Source organism: Pleurodeles waltl, chromosome 6 (genome assembly GCF_031143425.1).
Source record: "Pleurodeles waltl isolate 20211129_DDA chromosome 6, aPleWal1.hap1.20221129, whole genome shotgun sequence".
NCBI classification, from domain to species: domain Eukaryota; kingdom Metazoa; phylum Chordata; class Amphibia; order Caudata; family Salamandridae; genus Pleurodeles; species Pleurodeles waltl.
This window is the reverse complement of record NC_090445.1, coordinates 277,092,434-277,109,698: the sequence shown is the minus strand read 5'-3', so window position 1 is coordinate 277,109,698 and position 17,265 is coordinate 277,092,434.

The following is a 17,265-nucleotide window of genomic DNA, read 5'->3' as shown; positions in this document are numbered from 1 at the left end:
TTCCCCCACGTCCTAGGTGCCATAGATGGCACACATGTGGCAATCTGTCCACCATCAGCCACAGAGTATGTGTACCGAAACCGTAAATACCAACATTCCATGAATATTCAGGTGATATGCAATGCCTCCTATATCATAACTGATCTCGTGGCCAGGTACCCAGGGAGCACACATGATTCGTACATCTTTCGCCACAGCGGCATTCACACAAGACTGCTGGCTGGGGAGTTTGGTGAACGATATCTACTAGGTATTTTCCCTCTGTACACTGGCGCATTTATGCAGTTGTGACGTCTGATGGCTCACTTACTCATTGTACCCTCTGTTCCTTCCAGGAGACAGTGCCTACGCATTGTGCATCTACATGATGACGCCCTACCTCAATCCCACAACACCAGCAGAACGGAGATACAATGCAGCACACGGGGCAACCCGCAACGTGGTGGAGTGCACATTTGGACTGCTGAAGAGTCGCTTCCGGTGCCTCCACAAAAGTCCAGAGACCACATGTAGAATAGTGGCTACTTGTGCAATTTTGCATAATATAGCTACAACCAGGGGCATACCTATAGAAATCAGTGACACTGAATCAGATGAGGATGACGATCCCATACCACCTCTACAGCCAGCAGACAGGACCAGTGCAGCAGAGGGAAGGCAAAGGCGTGCCGACATCACACACAACCATTTCAGACGTAAGTATGAATGACACAAATCCACTGACAACTGCACCTGTAGTGATATCAATTTATTACCTTACGTCAGGTAATGTATGATTGAGAAATAAATGAAACAGGTGATGTGACAAACGCAAATAAACTAATGACCAGAGTCATGCACTATTTCCTCATAGTGGCAACAGCAGTCTAATGGCGGCAAGAGTCACTTTTTTCGCCCACGCACACCACTCGGGTGCCCAGTTAAGTCACTGGAACCTCTATTGTCACCTTCAGTGGCAGTGCTGTGCCTGGCACTGTGCCGTCTGGTGTCTGCTGCTGGTACGGCAACACTGCTGAGGCTTGAACTGTCCTCAGTGTCCCCCAAGGCTACCTCACTTGGAGTGGCAGATCTTTGTCCCATTATGTGTTCTATCACATTTGTGATTTGAACTAGTCCCTGGACAACGTCCCTGCTGCTATGTGCAGCCTCCACTTGCGCCGCCACTGCGCGACGGGCGATCAATGCCGTGGAATTTGCCATCCTGTTAGAGGACCTGCAGCAGCTGCCAAACATTGTCCGGAATCTGTGCTCCTGTGTGCGCCGGCTAACCCTCTCATGGCGCAGCTCCTGGCAGAGGTCACGGACAGCACTTGTTAGGTCCCTGGTGTCCTCTGAAGCCTGCACCTGTCCCTCATGCAGCTGTACAATATTGCCATTGAGTGCTTCCAGTTGGCAATGCAGGCCCATCATGTTGCGGTTGTATATGCGCAGGTTTCTGTCTAAACTGAGGATCCGCTTATTTTTCAGACGCTGCTGCTGCAACATAGCAGCTTCAAGGCCCCCGAATAAGGAGGGACCCTCACCTGCCTCATGATGTTGTGCCCGGGACTCCGTCGCAATCCTGCGTGGTGCTATTGTTGGATGACCCCTGCCCTCCAGAATCTGGCTGCGCCTGTCTGGTGCTGACGGTTTGCTTGACCCTTCCTGCTGCTCATCAGAGTTGCCGCTGAACTCTGGCAGTGGCAGTGCCCTGGGCCTGCGTCGGACAGTGGACATGTGGAGGGACCCACTGGTGTTTGTATCCGAGGGCTGATGGGTGTCCGTCTCTCCTACACATGTAGATGGTGTGGCTGCTGGGCCTGGCCCACCTGCAACAACAATATGCAGCATGTCAGTTCTGTATGTTACATTATCTGTCAGAAAATGGCAATAAAGGTACAGGTACTGCTCTACACGGTGTTGTGTGTGTTGTGTTACCTTGGGTGTCACTATACTTCATTACATTGTTGTGCTACTGTCAGTACTAGTTTGTGGACTGCCACTCCCATAATGCATTGTTGTGCTGCTGCTAAGATGTGGACTGGACTACTTCACACACTGCTTGACATTACATGCTAATTCCTAAGGGGCTTTTGTGCATACACATATAGGGTCACAAAACATCATTGCACTTACCTTGGCTGGAACTCGGTGTGCCGGAGGTGTCGATGTCTGTGACCCCAGTCACAGCTTCAGGGAGGAGTGTGGACTCCACCAGGTCCTCCAATGGTGTTGATGGTGCTTCTGTTGGTGGTCCGCCACCTGTACCCCTGGCCTCTGCAAGTCTCCTTGCCACCCTCTCCTTTGCACGGGAGCGCAGGTCGTTCCACCTTTTTTTGATTTCTTCGATGGAGCACTGTGCCACTCCAATGGCGCAGATTTTGGACTGTATGTCCAGCCATAATCTCCTCTTTTCACTCTCAGGCACCTGGAGTGAGCTTTTTCAGAACATGCGGTCACGGCTCCTCACCACCTCCTCAGTTAGAACCTCAAGCTCCTGTTCACTGAATTTCAGCTTGCGCTTCCTTTCAGCCTTCTCCTGCGTTTGGCCTGGGGTGTCCATCCTGGCTCAGGTGTTCTTGCTCCTTCTGAGTGCTGCTCTGTGTGGCTGGGCTGCTCTCTCTCAGGATGCTGGTTTGGGTGTGGTACCTGAAACTGCCTGGAATGACTCATTTCCTGCTGGTGATGTCATCAGGCTCCTCCAGGTGTGCATTCTCGAACTTTCTCGCATTTTGCGATTTTTTACCGAATCGCAAAAAAATTGCAATTTGCGATAATGCAAATTGTGATTCGGTAAATGGGCCTCGCAAACCACAAATAGCGATTTTTAAGAAATCGCTAATTCCGAATCGCAATTTTGTTACATGGCCAATTGCGACTCGGAAATAGCAATTTCTTAAAAATCGCTATTTGCGATTCACAAGCTCATGTTTTCATACATATGGCCCTTAACCTCAAGTATTTTTACAACCTCTACCATGGGTCCACTGCTTCCTCTGCTTTCACTAAATGGATGCCTGTAAATGTGAAATTCTTGAGTACAGTGCCACTTTACGTTTCAGAAAACATACACCTGAAAGCACATGGAGGTGACTTTTAAAAGTATTGTTTTAGGAAAATAAGATAAAGGAACTGTATCACTGAACACTTGTTCAGTAGGCCTGTTAGAAATGTGTTCAAGCTCAATCCAGTTAGCTGATTGTGGTCAAAATTGCCATTACACATCTATGACTGTAATCCAATGAATTCGACAGACAGCCATGATGCAAGACAGGAGTTAATTTGAAGTGCACTCATACACACACACACATATAAAAAATAATGTGCTGTGTAACTGAAGTGGTTCACTCACGCATCAGATAAGGAGCTCTGCATCCATTGTTTGTGTGGCAGACTTTTCAAATATTTCTAAGATTTTCAGTAATCACTGATGAGCTCTTAGATTGTTTGCATTTCTTCTTCTCTTAACCAGCCTGCAATAGATAAAGCAAACAGCGACCTGACAGAGACCAAGGTGGTAATGCAATATTCTTTAACCAGGGATTTACATTGGCAAATGCTTCTTAAAGATCCCAGGAAATCAGATTCCTGCAACCTGAAGAAAGAAGAAGGACTGCTGACCTACAAGCCTGCAGAGAAGGAGAAGGACGACAACTGCTTTGGCCCCAGCCCTACCGGCCTGTCTCCAACTTCGAAAACCTGCTCCATCGATGCATCCGACAGGGACAAGCGACCTCTGAAGCCTCAAAGGACTGCCCTGCACTACAGGACCAAGAAACTCCCGTGAACAGCGGCCCTGTTCAAAACCAGCTACTTCTTTGCAACAAAGAAGCAACTTCAAAAGACTTCACGTTTCCCGCCGGAAGCGTGAGACTCTACACTCTGCACCCGACGCCCCCTGGCTCGACCTGCAGAAAACCAACACCTCAGGGAGGACTCCCCGGTGACTACAAGCCTGTGAGTAACCAGAGATGACCCCCCTAAGCCCCCACAGCGACATCTGCAGAGAGAATCCAGAGGCTCCCCCTGACCGCGGCTGCCTGTAACAAGGGACCCGACGCCTGGAACCAACACTGCACCCGAAGCCCCCAGGACCTGAAGAACCGAACTTCCACGCAGGAGTGACCCCCAGGTAACCCTCTGCGTAGCCCAGGTGGTGGCTGTCCTGAGAATCCTCCTCCTTGCCTGCCTGCACCACTAGAGTGCCCCCCGGGTCCCTCCTCTGTTTCCTACCTGAAACCCGATGCCTGCTTTGCACACTGCACCCGGCCGCACCTGTTGCGCTGAGGGTGTGTTTAGTGTGCCTACTTGTGTCCCCACCAGTGCTCTACAAAACCCCCCTGGTCTTCCCCCTGAGGGCGCAGGTACTTACCTGCTAGCAGACTGGAACCGGAGTACCCCTGTTCTCAATAGGCGCCCATGTGTTTTGGGCACCTCTTTGACCTCTGTACCTGACTGGCCCTGAGCTGCTGGTGTGGTAACTTTGGGGTTGCCTTGAACCCCCAACAGTGGGCTGCCTATGCCCCAGGACTGAGACTTATAAGTATTTTACTTACCTCCTAATCTAACCTTTACTTACCTCCCCCAGGAACTGTTGATTTTTGCACTGTGTCCACTTTGAAAATAGCTTATTGCCATTTTTACAAAGACTGTTCATGATATTGTTTTCATTCAAAGTTCCTAAAGTATCTAAGTGAAGTACCTTACATTTAAAGTATTAACTGTAAATCTTGAACCTGTGGTTCTTAAAATAAACTAAGAAAATATATTTTTCAATATAAAACCTATTGGCCTGGAGTAAGACTTTGAGTGTGTGTTCCTCATGTATTGCCTCTGTGAGTACAACAAATGCTTAAACTACCCTCTGATAAGCCTACTGCTTGACCACACTACCACAAAATAGAGCATTCGAATGATCTACTTTTGCCACTATCTTACCTCTAAGGGGAACCCTTGGACTCTGTGCACACTATTTCTTACTTTGAATTAGTATATACAAAGCCAACTTCCTACACTGTCCCTCCTGCAGGCGCCTGTTCTCCTGCACATTGTCAAGGATCAGGCCCATTGTGTCCTGGGAATGTTGGTAGGCTCCCAGGATCTCAGAGAGTGCCTCCTTGAGAGTCGGTTCCCTGGTCTTGCCCTCCCCCTGGGGCACAGCAGTCCTCCCAGTGTCCCTGTTGGCCTGTGCCTCTGTCCCCTGAACAGTGTGCCCACTGCCACTGACCCCAGGTCCCTGATTGTCTTGTGGGCGAGGTGTGGCCTGGGGTCCCTGTACAGGTGGGCACACTGCTGATTGATGTGTCCTGGGGAGAGAGGTGTGGGTAGGCTGGGTGGGTGCTGTGTTGTTGGACACTGAAGGGGGCGCTCTGTGGTGGTCTGTGAGTGGACTTGGATGACCAGCTGTTCAGTGGTCCCTGATGGGCCAGGTAGGTCATCCAGATCCTGAAGTGCAGAGTTACTGTCATCATTGGGGGCATCTCCTGTTGGGGGACTGGACAGTTGTAGCACCTCCTCTCTACTGACATTGGCTGGGGTACCTGTGTGGGTGTAAGTGACATATTATGGTTCATGTGTATGACATATTGTACATCCCTGGCTTCCCCTCTTTCGTTGGTGTTGCCCTGCCACCATTGATTGTGTATGGTGGTGTTTTGTGTGATTATTAGTTTCCCTATGCTGTGCATGTTTTGGTGATGGATGTCCATGCAGGGCTGGGAGGGCTTTCCATGCATTGGTATGGCATGCAGTGCTTGGCTTTGTGGTTCGTCATATGTGTAGGTGCAGTATATGGGATGGAGTGGAGTGATGGGAGTGAGGGTGATGGGATGTGATGGCATGCTGGTATGGGGGTGACAAGTGTTAAATGTTGACTTACCAGTGTCCAGTCCTCCGGCTACTGCAATGAGTCCCTCAGGATGCAGGATTGCCAAGACTTGCTCCTCCCATGATGTGAGCTGTGGGGGAGGAGGTGGGGGGGTCCACCACTAGTCCTCTGTATGGCAAGGTGGTGCCTTGCTGCTATGGAACATACCTTCCCTTGTAGATTGTTCCACCTCTTCCTGATGCCGTCCCTTGTTCTTAGGTGCTGTCCCACGGTGTTCACCCTGTCCACGATTCTCCGCCATAGCTCTATCTTTCTTGCAATGGATATTTGCTGTACCTGTGCTCCAAACAGCTGTGGCTCTACCCTGACAATTTCCTCCATCATGACCCTTAACTCCTCATCAGTGAGACCGGGGTGCCTTTGTGGTGCCATGGGTGTTGTGTGGTGTGTATTGGGGTGAGTGTGTTGAGTAATGTGATGGGGTGTGTGAAGTGAGGTGTGTGAGGGATGTATGGGGTGTATATGGTGTGTGTGTCTAGTTGTCTCTGTACTGTTCCTGTCAATTTCCTGGCAGTAATTGTTGTTTGTAAAGGGTTGTTGGTACTGTGGGTGTGTGTTTTATATTGCATTTGGCGGGTGGGCGTGGTGTGTGTATGAGTGTCAAGTGTGTGTTTTTCGTAGTGGCCAATGTAGTGTTGTTTTGTATGTGGGTGTCCATTCTGAACGCAGCGATATGTACCGCCAATGGTTTACCACCATTGAATGTCTGCCGTGGTGATTTGTGGGTCATAATGTGATGGCCATTGTTTTGTTGGTGTAACGGTATGGGTGTTGGGGCTGCTACTTTTGCACTGACCTTTGGGATGGCGAATTTGTTTATTTGGCTGTATTCTGTCGGATTGGTGTGTGCGTGTCATAATATGGCGAACGGAAATTCGCCACTGTCGTGGTATGTTGGTGGCTGTCAGCGTGACGGTAAGCGGCATTTACCGCCAATGTCGTAATGAGGGCTCATAATTTGGCTAATTGGACAGAAAAGACTTCATGAATCCAGGAAGCTTCGATCACACCTGAGACTGTACAAACTGCATAGCCAGCTCCCTAGGTACCATATTTACCTCCTAAACAGAAGCCATCAACACATTTGACAGTCATTTTCAGATATGAGAATTTCTTGAATGTCAGGTCTCAGCGTAGTGCATAGTTCAGTAATATCAAGACAGGCATGTTCAATCTCAAACAAATAGCCATTTACATTTTAAACAGGGGTAGGAAACAAGTTTGCAGGATTCAACACAGTGCATATCTTCTAAGTAATATTAGGTGCAGAGGCAAGGATGACCTGTTCATAACGAGTCAAACGCCTTGGTGAAATGTTGAGTCTTAGTTTGGTATAACAATATTTCTACTGAGTGGGTCACAAAAACATTCACGGCCTGACTCATAACAATGCCTTCACATTGTTTGATGCTGACGCTCACTTCTGCAACTGCCTTTAAACCACCAGGCATAGCCGAAGTTACAGGGTCAAATGTGGCAGAAAAATAATCTGCAGGCTTGCTTGCAACTCCATGCAACTGAGTCAATACTGAGACAGCTATTCCCTCCCTCTCACAGCATTACAAAGGAAAACATTTGTTATAATCAGGTAATGCCAGAGCAGGGACACAAGGCATGTTTGCAGTTGTCATCAAATGGTGCTGGATCAGACACATCTTTGTGTGTCAGCCTCTGTAAAGGCTTGGTTAAAAGGGAAAAGCTTGGAATCCACTTACAACAGTAGCCAACCATTCCCAGAAACATTCTGACTTCTTTCTAAGTGATAGGGGGATTCATTTTCAGAACTGCTGAGATCCATTCTTCTGTACACCTTTTTTTAATGTGGTGCTAGCGCAGGTGTTTTAATAGAAATGTTTAATGAGAGTTCATGTACTATGAGTAATGAATTTGTGTAGAAAATGTAATAAGGTAGAAAAATAACACACACATTTCAAAAAGTGATCATGATGAGTGGCCGCCAATGTTCACAAAGCATACCTATTAATGGTTTATTAATATGAAATGTTGATTATTTGTTAGATTAATGTAGTAATATGTCATATTAAGAGTTATGCATCATGTATTAGCTCTATTAATTGTAGGCCTTAACTTAGCAGAGGTCTTGGCCTAGTTGCCCGGCCTCATGTTAAGCTGTATTTTTTTAAACATTTAATGAAATGGCCATCTTACAAAATTAAACTGTGATTTTCCACTGTACTATCCAAAAGTCTTTCTCATGAGAACTGATTGCTAGAAGATGCTGTTCTTGCTAAATGTAACATTATGAGTGTAATGTGTGTGAGACTGACTTTCTCAGGAGGGGAACAATGGTGACATTGATTGGAGTATAAGCTGCAACAATATTGTTACCTGACAAGCTGGACATTGAGAACGTTACAAGAGAATCCAATCAGCGACATAATAACAGAGTAGTGGTAGATTTGAAGTTTTAGTTTTATTGGACAAAGTTTGAATATGCGATCCCTTGACCAATAGGGACTTGGGAATTAGTTTTAGGAAATTTAACTTAACAGGACTGCACCAAGAGAAGACAAGCGATTCTCTCTATTCTTCTTAATGGTTTGCCTCTATTCTATTGAGTTGCTTAAAGACTTAGCATTTTCTGAACTTTGATGCTGAATCCTGAAGCCTTGCTGACTCAATTGATGTCCTGATGACAAAGATTATGTTAGCTTGCTGATCCAATTGAGGAGAGGTATTCTTGCACACATATGTTTGTTATGCCTATTTGCTTTTGCTTTCTAGGTACCAACCACACTGTTTTGATAGAGCCATAGCTAGATGTTTTCAAAATTTACGTTTGCTGAAATGTTTTGCATGAAGCCCAAAATGCTGGTGCTAATCTGGTGTTAGTTAAGGATTCTCACTAATGAAAGTCTGCGATTGGGAATAATGTTTGATGCCTTTTATTTGCCGAATCTAAATGTATGTGATATCGTTTGTTCAATTTTTCTTGTTATTGATTTGCACTGGAACCTTAGAGTGTATAATAGTACAAGCTTTAATGAGATTGCGATTCTTTTGACGCTTTGGACAGCCAGTGTTGTTTCTGTATGTTTATCATTTGATTTTGAGATTAATTTACGTGACATTAGCATTGTTAATATAGGGAAATAAATATTCTAACTTTTACTAAAAGGTGTTGTTATTCATGACCTTTCAGTCATGGTGTGTGACAATTACTGACTATTGATTACTAATATTATTGATTGTCATTGATTGTTGATGTGTTGATGGTATTGACTTAATTATTGATTATTGATCTGCATATTCTGGAGCTATGATGGGAACATCTTAAATGCGAGTCAAAAGGTTCATCGACCTATTCACGTCCTCTTGTAAGTTTACTTATTAAGGTCAGACGTGCAAGCAGAGATGGTAGCAGAGGATGGTTTGTCTCATTAAGAGCCCATCATAGTCATCCGGTACAGAGTAACAGGTACTAACAGAGAGATAGCAGAGACTGATGGTTCGTTTCCTTAAGAGCCCGTCATAGGTGTTCCCAGAGATAGTAGTAGCTTAATGATTTGGTCCTTTGAGAGTTCATTATTATTGAGATTTGGATTTTATTTTTCAATGATGTTAATTGGAAAGAAAATATTCCCCTAAGTTCAGAAATGATTTTTCCACAATCTCGGATCTTGCTAATGGTTGTTTGAGGACATTCTCGGCGTTCTAGTGATAGTGTGAATGAAGTAGGTGTTTGCGCTTGCACAGCTTATGCAAATCGAAGGGGAATTGTGATGTTTGTGAGGGTTTAGGGAGTTTGCGTACTCCAGATGAAGTTGTAGAAGGAGTGGGCGTACTCAGCAGTATGAGATAGGGAAGTCGTCGAACTTCACATGTGTCTGGCGCTTTGTGCTAAAAGAATTGTCCACTTGGTTGTTGATGTACAGACTCCGCGTGGTCTAGCACTCCAGAGTATATTGAAAAGTGTATTGAAAAGTGTACTAGACACTTGGGTTTATGTTGTAATTTGTCTGGGTAAGTAAGTCGATCGGGCATGGTCGACAAGTCAGAGTGTGAGTCAAAGTGAGAGAAAGAGATTTTCGACTGAGATCTGACGAGTCCTATGTGCACCAGGACAGATCCACCGATCAGTTGAGAGTAAAATTTGTGTGTCGAAACTGAGTAGCTGTTAGAGCGAGAGCCATCTGTGAAAAATCCATAAAGTTTCTGAAGCGATTGTGTTACCTTTCCTGTAGTAAACCAGCAGATTAGATTTTTGGTTGTAATTAGTGTTTGCAATTTTTGCATTAGTTTTGTGTGAATCGAAGTTTGGGAGGACAAGCCGCAAGACTTTGTCAGCCGCAATACGTGTGAGTGTGACGTCATTGGAGCCGCGCTGGGATAGGTCGATTAGTGAGAAGGGCCGCGCACGGATTGGCATCCGTCCGTGAGAGGCAATTGGTTGAGAAAGTGGGGGAAGAGGATTCTGGGATTAAAAGTCACTTCCTGATTTGATTTTGATTAACAAAAGGTCGAAAAGATGACATTTTTCAAAGCTTTAAAGAGTGCTTTAAGGGAAAATACGTACATTACGGCGCGTATAGGTGAAGCTACATCGCTAGAAGGTACACCAGCTTATATTGTAATGGAAGAGAAGGGTGTTGTGCCATGTATTTGGCTAAAGCAATGGTGCAAAGTTACAGAGAAAGATGGGAACTTAGCATTTCCTATGAATAGGACATTCAATGTGAGGGTTTTAGAGCATTTAAGAATGGTGCTATATGAATTGAAGCCCCTTCGAGACTAGCACAGTCTGAAGCATCAGTGATCTGGGAGCTATTAGCCAGATAGCAACAGCAACAGAAATTCAGATAGAGAATGAGAAAATAGTGCTCAGAGAGTTTAGAGGATGGAGACTTAGCATAGAATTAAGTTGTTTCCAGTGATTACACAGAGCAATGAAAAGGAAGGAAGGAAAGCTACAAGAAAGACTAACAGAAGCCCGTCTGAAAGTAGGGAGGCTAGAAAGTCTTCAACAGTGGAGGAAGAATACAATCATGATGAGTTCATTTTACAGTTATTGAGAAATCGTCCACCACCATATGCATCACATGAGCATGATCCGAGCACCAGTGCTGATCCTACAGCTCTGACACAGGTTAATGGGATAGCGAGTCCAATCTAGGTTAATACTAGCCTGACACAGAATACGATGCAGGGTAGTCTTAATATGCATACTACTCCTGCAGTGCGAAATCAGGTGCAACCACCACAGGATCAGAGAATTTTACCCTGATGTGCCCATTATGTAAATTACTTCGAACTTAATGGTGTCTGCGTAACAGGTTTTCCCAAGACCGATGTTGGTTCACACAGAACCAACTCCACTTCTACTGCCCCAAGTGCAGCCAAAAGTCATGGCGAGTTTCACTCCAGTAACAGCGACACAGTCAGATATGTCTTCAAGGATAAAGCAGAACATGGGAGTTACTCTCCCACAGAGCTTAAGTACTAGACCAGCCACAGATGCCATATCTCTACCTATTACTGTTAGTCCAGAAGTACCCTTATTTGCACAGAAGAAACCTAGTGTTGGTGAACAGGGTGTCATTAAACAGAATGTAGTGGGAGGAGGACATAACGAAAATACTCGAGCAGTCTCTCCTGTGGGACAGACTTTTGATGGCTCAAGATCACTTTTGGACCTCAGTCCATTTGGAGTACTTCCAGATACTATGGTAGGGTCAAACATTAGCCAGAGTTTGAAATTGATGACACCCCAGACCCTGAATGCAGTTGCACAGCAGGTGCCACCAGTCGAAGCCAGTAACATCTTATTGCAAGGGTTGACAGCTCAGCAGTTAACTGAATGGTTAGACAAGCTGAATTTCCTGCAGAGTGCTCCGAAGAGCGAGGAGTATTTGAACTATGCTAGGTTACGCATGGATACAGTTGAGTTCATTGGGGGAACTATAAGGCTGAACAGATTAGAATCCTATACAGAAGCAGACTTGTGATATTCGTGCCCGGATTTTACAAGGGAGGTGACCAAGGTGCATCAGAAGCTAGCAGACCTGGCAGAGAAATATGGCATAGAAATAGAGAAAACAAAGCATTTGAAAAGGAGATTATGGGACTAAAGATTTTGAACACATGAGATCTGCCGGAATGAAGGCACACCTTAAGGAATTGCTTCAAAGTGTTCAGACTTTGGGAGCATTAGATAAGTGGGAAGGCAGATGGGTAAAAAAGGAGACAAAAGGAAAAGGGATTCTGTGGAGCTGATGGCAGATGTGCAGCAGGGTCAAAATCCAGTGAAGATTTTACCAATGAGAGAGATTCCAGGAGGTAATTTTATTCATGCCCCTTGGAGCAGAAGTGATATTCTATCATTTACAAATAGTTTTCCAAAATTGAGGGAGAAGCCAGTAGAGTGATATCATCAGACAGACAGGTTTGTGAAACTTGCAAAGTGCCTGTGGGAAGACTTGAACACATTACTAGAGATAGTGGATCCAGCAGATCTGTGGATGTTTTCTTGACTTTCCATATGTTCAATATGTTTTATAATGCTCTTGGTACAGGCATTTATGATACTTTATTGACTCCCTCTGGTTCTATAACAGGCCCGTCCTGGGGTCTGTGATCTCTGGGGCCCCCCCGGGGCGTTCATTGGCCCTCCAATGAGGGTGGGGGCAAAACAATGCCACCAGCCTACAAGGGGGCCACAAAGGGGGACTGGCAGTGTGAGGGGCCTCCAGCGAGGACTTCGGCCATGCAGCGGTTTCTGAAAATGCCTTTGGGGCTCAGTTGGGGCCCAGTGGATCCTCCAATGAGGCTTCCTCCCCTCCACCCATCCAAAAAGGCACAAGGGGGCGCGATGGGATGGGGAGTCTCCGATGAGGGTTTCTTCCCTCTACCGGCTCCGAACACAAGGGAGAGCCAGTCCCACCCACAGCAGCGGGCAGGCACCAATGTAGGTGCCTGCTTGTGCCACGGGGGCACTCCTGGGAGCGTACTTGCCACGGGGGCACTTTTGGGAGTGCGCTCGCCCCGGGGGCACTGTAGGAGCACGCTCGCTCCTTTCCTTTCTGTTTGTGGTGCCCCAGGGACACCGGGGACAGTGTGGCTCTGGCGCGCTTCTACAATGAAGCCGGGCTGCAGCGGTGAAGAAGAGAGCCCGGGCTGCAGCGGTGATCCCTGGCATCGGAAAATCGCTTCCAAAACACTACACAAATCATGCCACAGCCCTCACCAGGAGCTAAGGGCCTAAAGGAAAGCGCTCTTCAGGTGCTATACCATTAAAAAGAAAGCACTCCTCCTGCGCTTGAAGCCGATGGTTGTAGGGGTCAGTGACCACAGCACCCTGCCCCTGGGGGACAAAAGAGTCCAAGAAGCAGGAGCACAGAGGGTAGGGCCCAGCAGCAGGCCAGTGCAAGTTGCAGGCAGATGGCAGCCTCTCCTAGTGACCAGCAGGTCACAGGTCAGCACAACAGCAGCAGTCCATGGTGGTTCCTTGTGAGTCCCTCCAGCAGTCAGTGTCCAGTTCCAGTTAAGTTCCAAAATGTCTCCAAATTGTGTGGAACATTCCCCTGTACTTATACTCAATTTTACAGTGTGTTACAACGGAAGGGGAGAAGAGGTTCCAACCAGTTACAACTGGTTCTGGGACTGCCCCCTCTCTCCTCCAGCACAGGCTCCAAACATCAGTTGGGAGTAAACAACCCTATTGTGTGAGGCCAGGGCAAAGCCTTTACAAATGTAGGTGTGCCCCAAATCTCCATTCTCTCAGCCCAGGAAGACTATTCAGTATGCAGATGCACCTCTGTGACACCTCCACCCTCCCTGTGTACAGGCTGTCTGAAAAGTATGCACAACGCCCAACTGTCACTCTGCCCAGACGTGGATTGGAGTCAAGCTGTAAAACACCAGTCATGAGCACAGAGAAATGCTCACTTTCTAGAAGTGGCATTTCTGAATAGTAATAAAAAATCCACTTACACCAGTAAGCAGCATTTCTTACCACCATTACAACCAAACCAAACATGCCTACCCTACCCCTCATAAACCAGACACACATAAGACAGGGTATTTCTAATGCAATCCTAAGAGAAGGCAGCACTCACAGCAGTGAGACACGATGTTAGGCTGTTTGACACTACCAGGACAGGCCGCGCAACCTGGCACATGTGCTGCCTTCCACTTACATAGCACCCTGCCCATAGGGCTAGCTAGGGCCTACCTTAGGGGTGACTTCCATGGAGTAAAAGGTGAGTTCTGAACCTGGCAAGTACATCTAGGTGCCAGGTCCCTGTGGCAGAAAACTGCATACAGAGGCCCTGTGCTAGCAGGCCTGAGACAGGTTTGAAAGGCTACTTCAGTGGGTGGCGCAAGTAGCGCTGCAGGCCCACTAGTAGCATTTAATTTATAGGCCCTGGGTATAGGGATATCACTGTACAAGAGACTTATAGGTAAATTAAATAAGCCAATTAGGTATAAGCCAATCATACCAACTTTAGATGGGAGAGCACCTGCACTTTAGCACTGATCAGCAGTGATAAAATGCTCAGAGTCCTAGAGCCAACAGCGAGAGCTCAGAAAAAATAGGAGGAAGGAGGCAAAAAGTCAGAGGATGAACCTGCCACAAGGGCCAGGTCCAATAGTGCAGTAAACTAATGACATCAATTAGTTCCATAACATGAGAGGACCGCGAGTGATAGGTCCTACCCCAAATTTTCAAAATAATGTGAATCAAGTGCAGAATTTTCAACCCATGCAGCAGGTGCAGGTGCTACGTGTACAAATTACACAGTTGCAGCCAATGGAGCAGCAGTTTCCCATGGTACCTAGACAGCAAATTCAAATACCTCAAGCCCCAGTGGAACATCAGCAAATGATGCTTTCTCAACAGGTCACAGGTCCGAAGCTTAACCAAAGTAATAACACAGTGCACCTATTCCCGTTACACAGTGAGAATGGAAAAAACGATAATTGGATGACCGAAAGTTCAGATGAAGAGCCATGTGTGCTTGCAACCTCCTTAGAAGTAGATCAGAGAGGTCCCTATGTGAAGGGAAAAGTCATGGGTCACAGAGTTTCATTCTTGGTTGACTCGGGAGCTACACACTCGACAGTGAGAAGTGCAGAAGTTCCAAACTTGCCCCTTTCAGGTAAAACACTTCAGATTGTGGGGGTAGCAAATCAGTATTTGACTAGCCCGATTACAGACCCAGTTCAGGTTAAAAATGACAACTTTCAGGGATTGCACAAATGCATATTCTGTGATTTAAGTCCAGTATCCCTATTGGGAAGGGACTTGTTGTGGTAGGCAAAATTCTCGATTACTTGTTCAAATTATGGAATTAAGATTCAGATGAATAGTGATGATGAAGATGATCAAACCCCAGAGACCAAATGTGAAACTACAAATGAGGAATATCCTCTGATTCAAATTTTGCCAATGTTCACAGTGAAGGAGCTTCCTCCTGATTTGCTGGGAACAGTTAAGGAGAAGGTCTGGGATTTGACAGGAAAAGAGACAGGTTTGATAAAGGGAGTTGAGCCAGTTAAAGTTACTGTAAGGCCAAAAGTAGTTTTTCCTAAAACTCCCCAGTACCACATGCCACAACATGTCCTTATGAAGGTCGCCCAGATAATTGCAGACTTTTTGAAACAAGGGGTTTTGAAGAAAGCATTGAGCAGCCCATGTAATTCACCGATAATGGGTTTGTAAAAGCGCTTTGGGAAAGTTCGAATTGTCCAAGATTTGAGAAAAATAAATGAGATTGTGGTCAAATGTTGTCCCGTGGTACCAAATCCAGACGTGATAATGTTTCAGATACTATGTGGTGCTGAGTTCCCTGTCATTGATTTGTCACAAGCCTTATTTTCTGTGGACAGCCAATTTCTCTTTTGTTTCAAATTTTTGGACCAAGTTTATTGTTGGTGCAGAATTCCTTAAGGGTTTACCGAGTCAATTCCATATTCAATCGGATCTTGAAAAAGAATTTGTAGTCGTTGGAATTACCTTTCCAATTGACCTCGGTACAGTTCATTGATGACTTGCTGATTGCGTCCAAAACAAGGTACGAGTGCAAGTATGACATGATTGCTTTACTTAACCATTTGGGAACAGATGGCCATAAGGTGTCTCCGCTTAAATTGAAATACTGTCAGAAAGAAGTGAAATACTTGGGTCATCAGATTGAGAAGGGATCGAGAATATTTGTCAGCTACTTTGGATGCCTTTGCAGCAGCCTTACCAGGTTTTTGGGTGCAGTTGCAGCGGTTGGACAAAGCCTTACAGAGTGTCAGGGCATTTTGATGGGATATCCTTTGACTATAATGGTCCCTCACTCTATTGAGATTCTACTTACGAGGACGAAAACGCAATATTTGACTGGTGCAAGATTGACCTGATATGAAACAAGTATTTTGGGGTCACCAAATGTGTCATTGAAAAGATGTACAGTGCTAAACCCGGCAACCTTGCCTCCTAATGAAAATTTTGAAATTTAATATGATTGTCTTGAAGTAACTGACTTGTGCACAAAACTGAGACCTGACATTAGAGGTACCCGATTGGAAGAGAATGACCAAATTACCTTTGTTGATGGTTCTTGTCTAAGAGACAATACAGGGACACTGAAAGCAGGATATGTTGTGTGCACAATTACTGGTATTTTGGAAGCTTCCTGGCTTCGAGAAGTACACTCTGCCCAAGTAGCAGAGCTGGTTGCCCTTACTAAAGCATTCCATGTTTCTGCTCAGCTGAAAGTTACAATCTATATAGATAGCCAGTATGGATTTAGAATAGTCCATGATTTTGGCCAGTTGTGGTCACAGAGAGGGTCATGACCTCTTCTGGTTCACCAGTGAGAAATTGTGAAAGGATTAAAGAACTGTTACATGCTATTCAAATGCCTGAAAAGATTGCTGTGGTGAAAAGCAGTTCACATCTGAAGTCGCAGGACTTTGTGTCATTGGAAAATGGATATGTGGATCAAGTCGTAAGGTTTTGCACATTGAACTGTATATCATTCAAAAATAACTGTTACTGGGAACTGTCACCTGAAGAAGATGAACCATGTCCCAGTTTTGCATTGAAAGTAATTGACACCATGGAGGAATTGAAAATGTTGCAAAATAATGTTGACAGGGAGCAAAAACGTTCATGGAGTAGAATGAAATGTGTACAAAGTCAAGATGAATTGTGGGTTTCAGAAGAGGGTCAATTGGTTTTGCCCAGTAGTCTGATGTCGCAAATTGCTAGGTATTATCATGGTCATGCACATGTTGGGAGGGATGCCATGATTTGTTTGTTTAAACATGATTGGTTCAACTCAAGGGTTTAGACAGGTTGCTGAAGCAGTTTGCCATTATTGTGTCATTTGCCAGCAAATGAACGCGGGGAAAGGGACAGTGGTTAATTTGAGTCACATTGAAAGAGC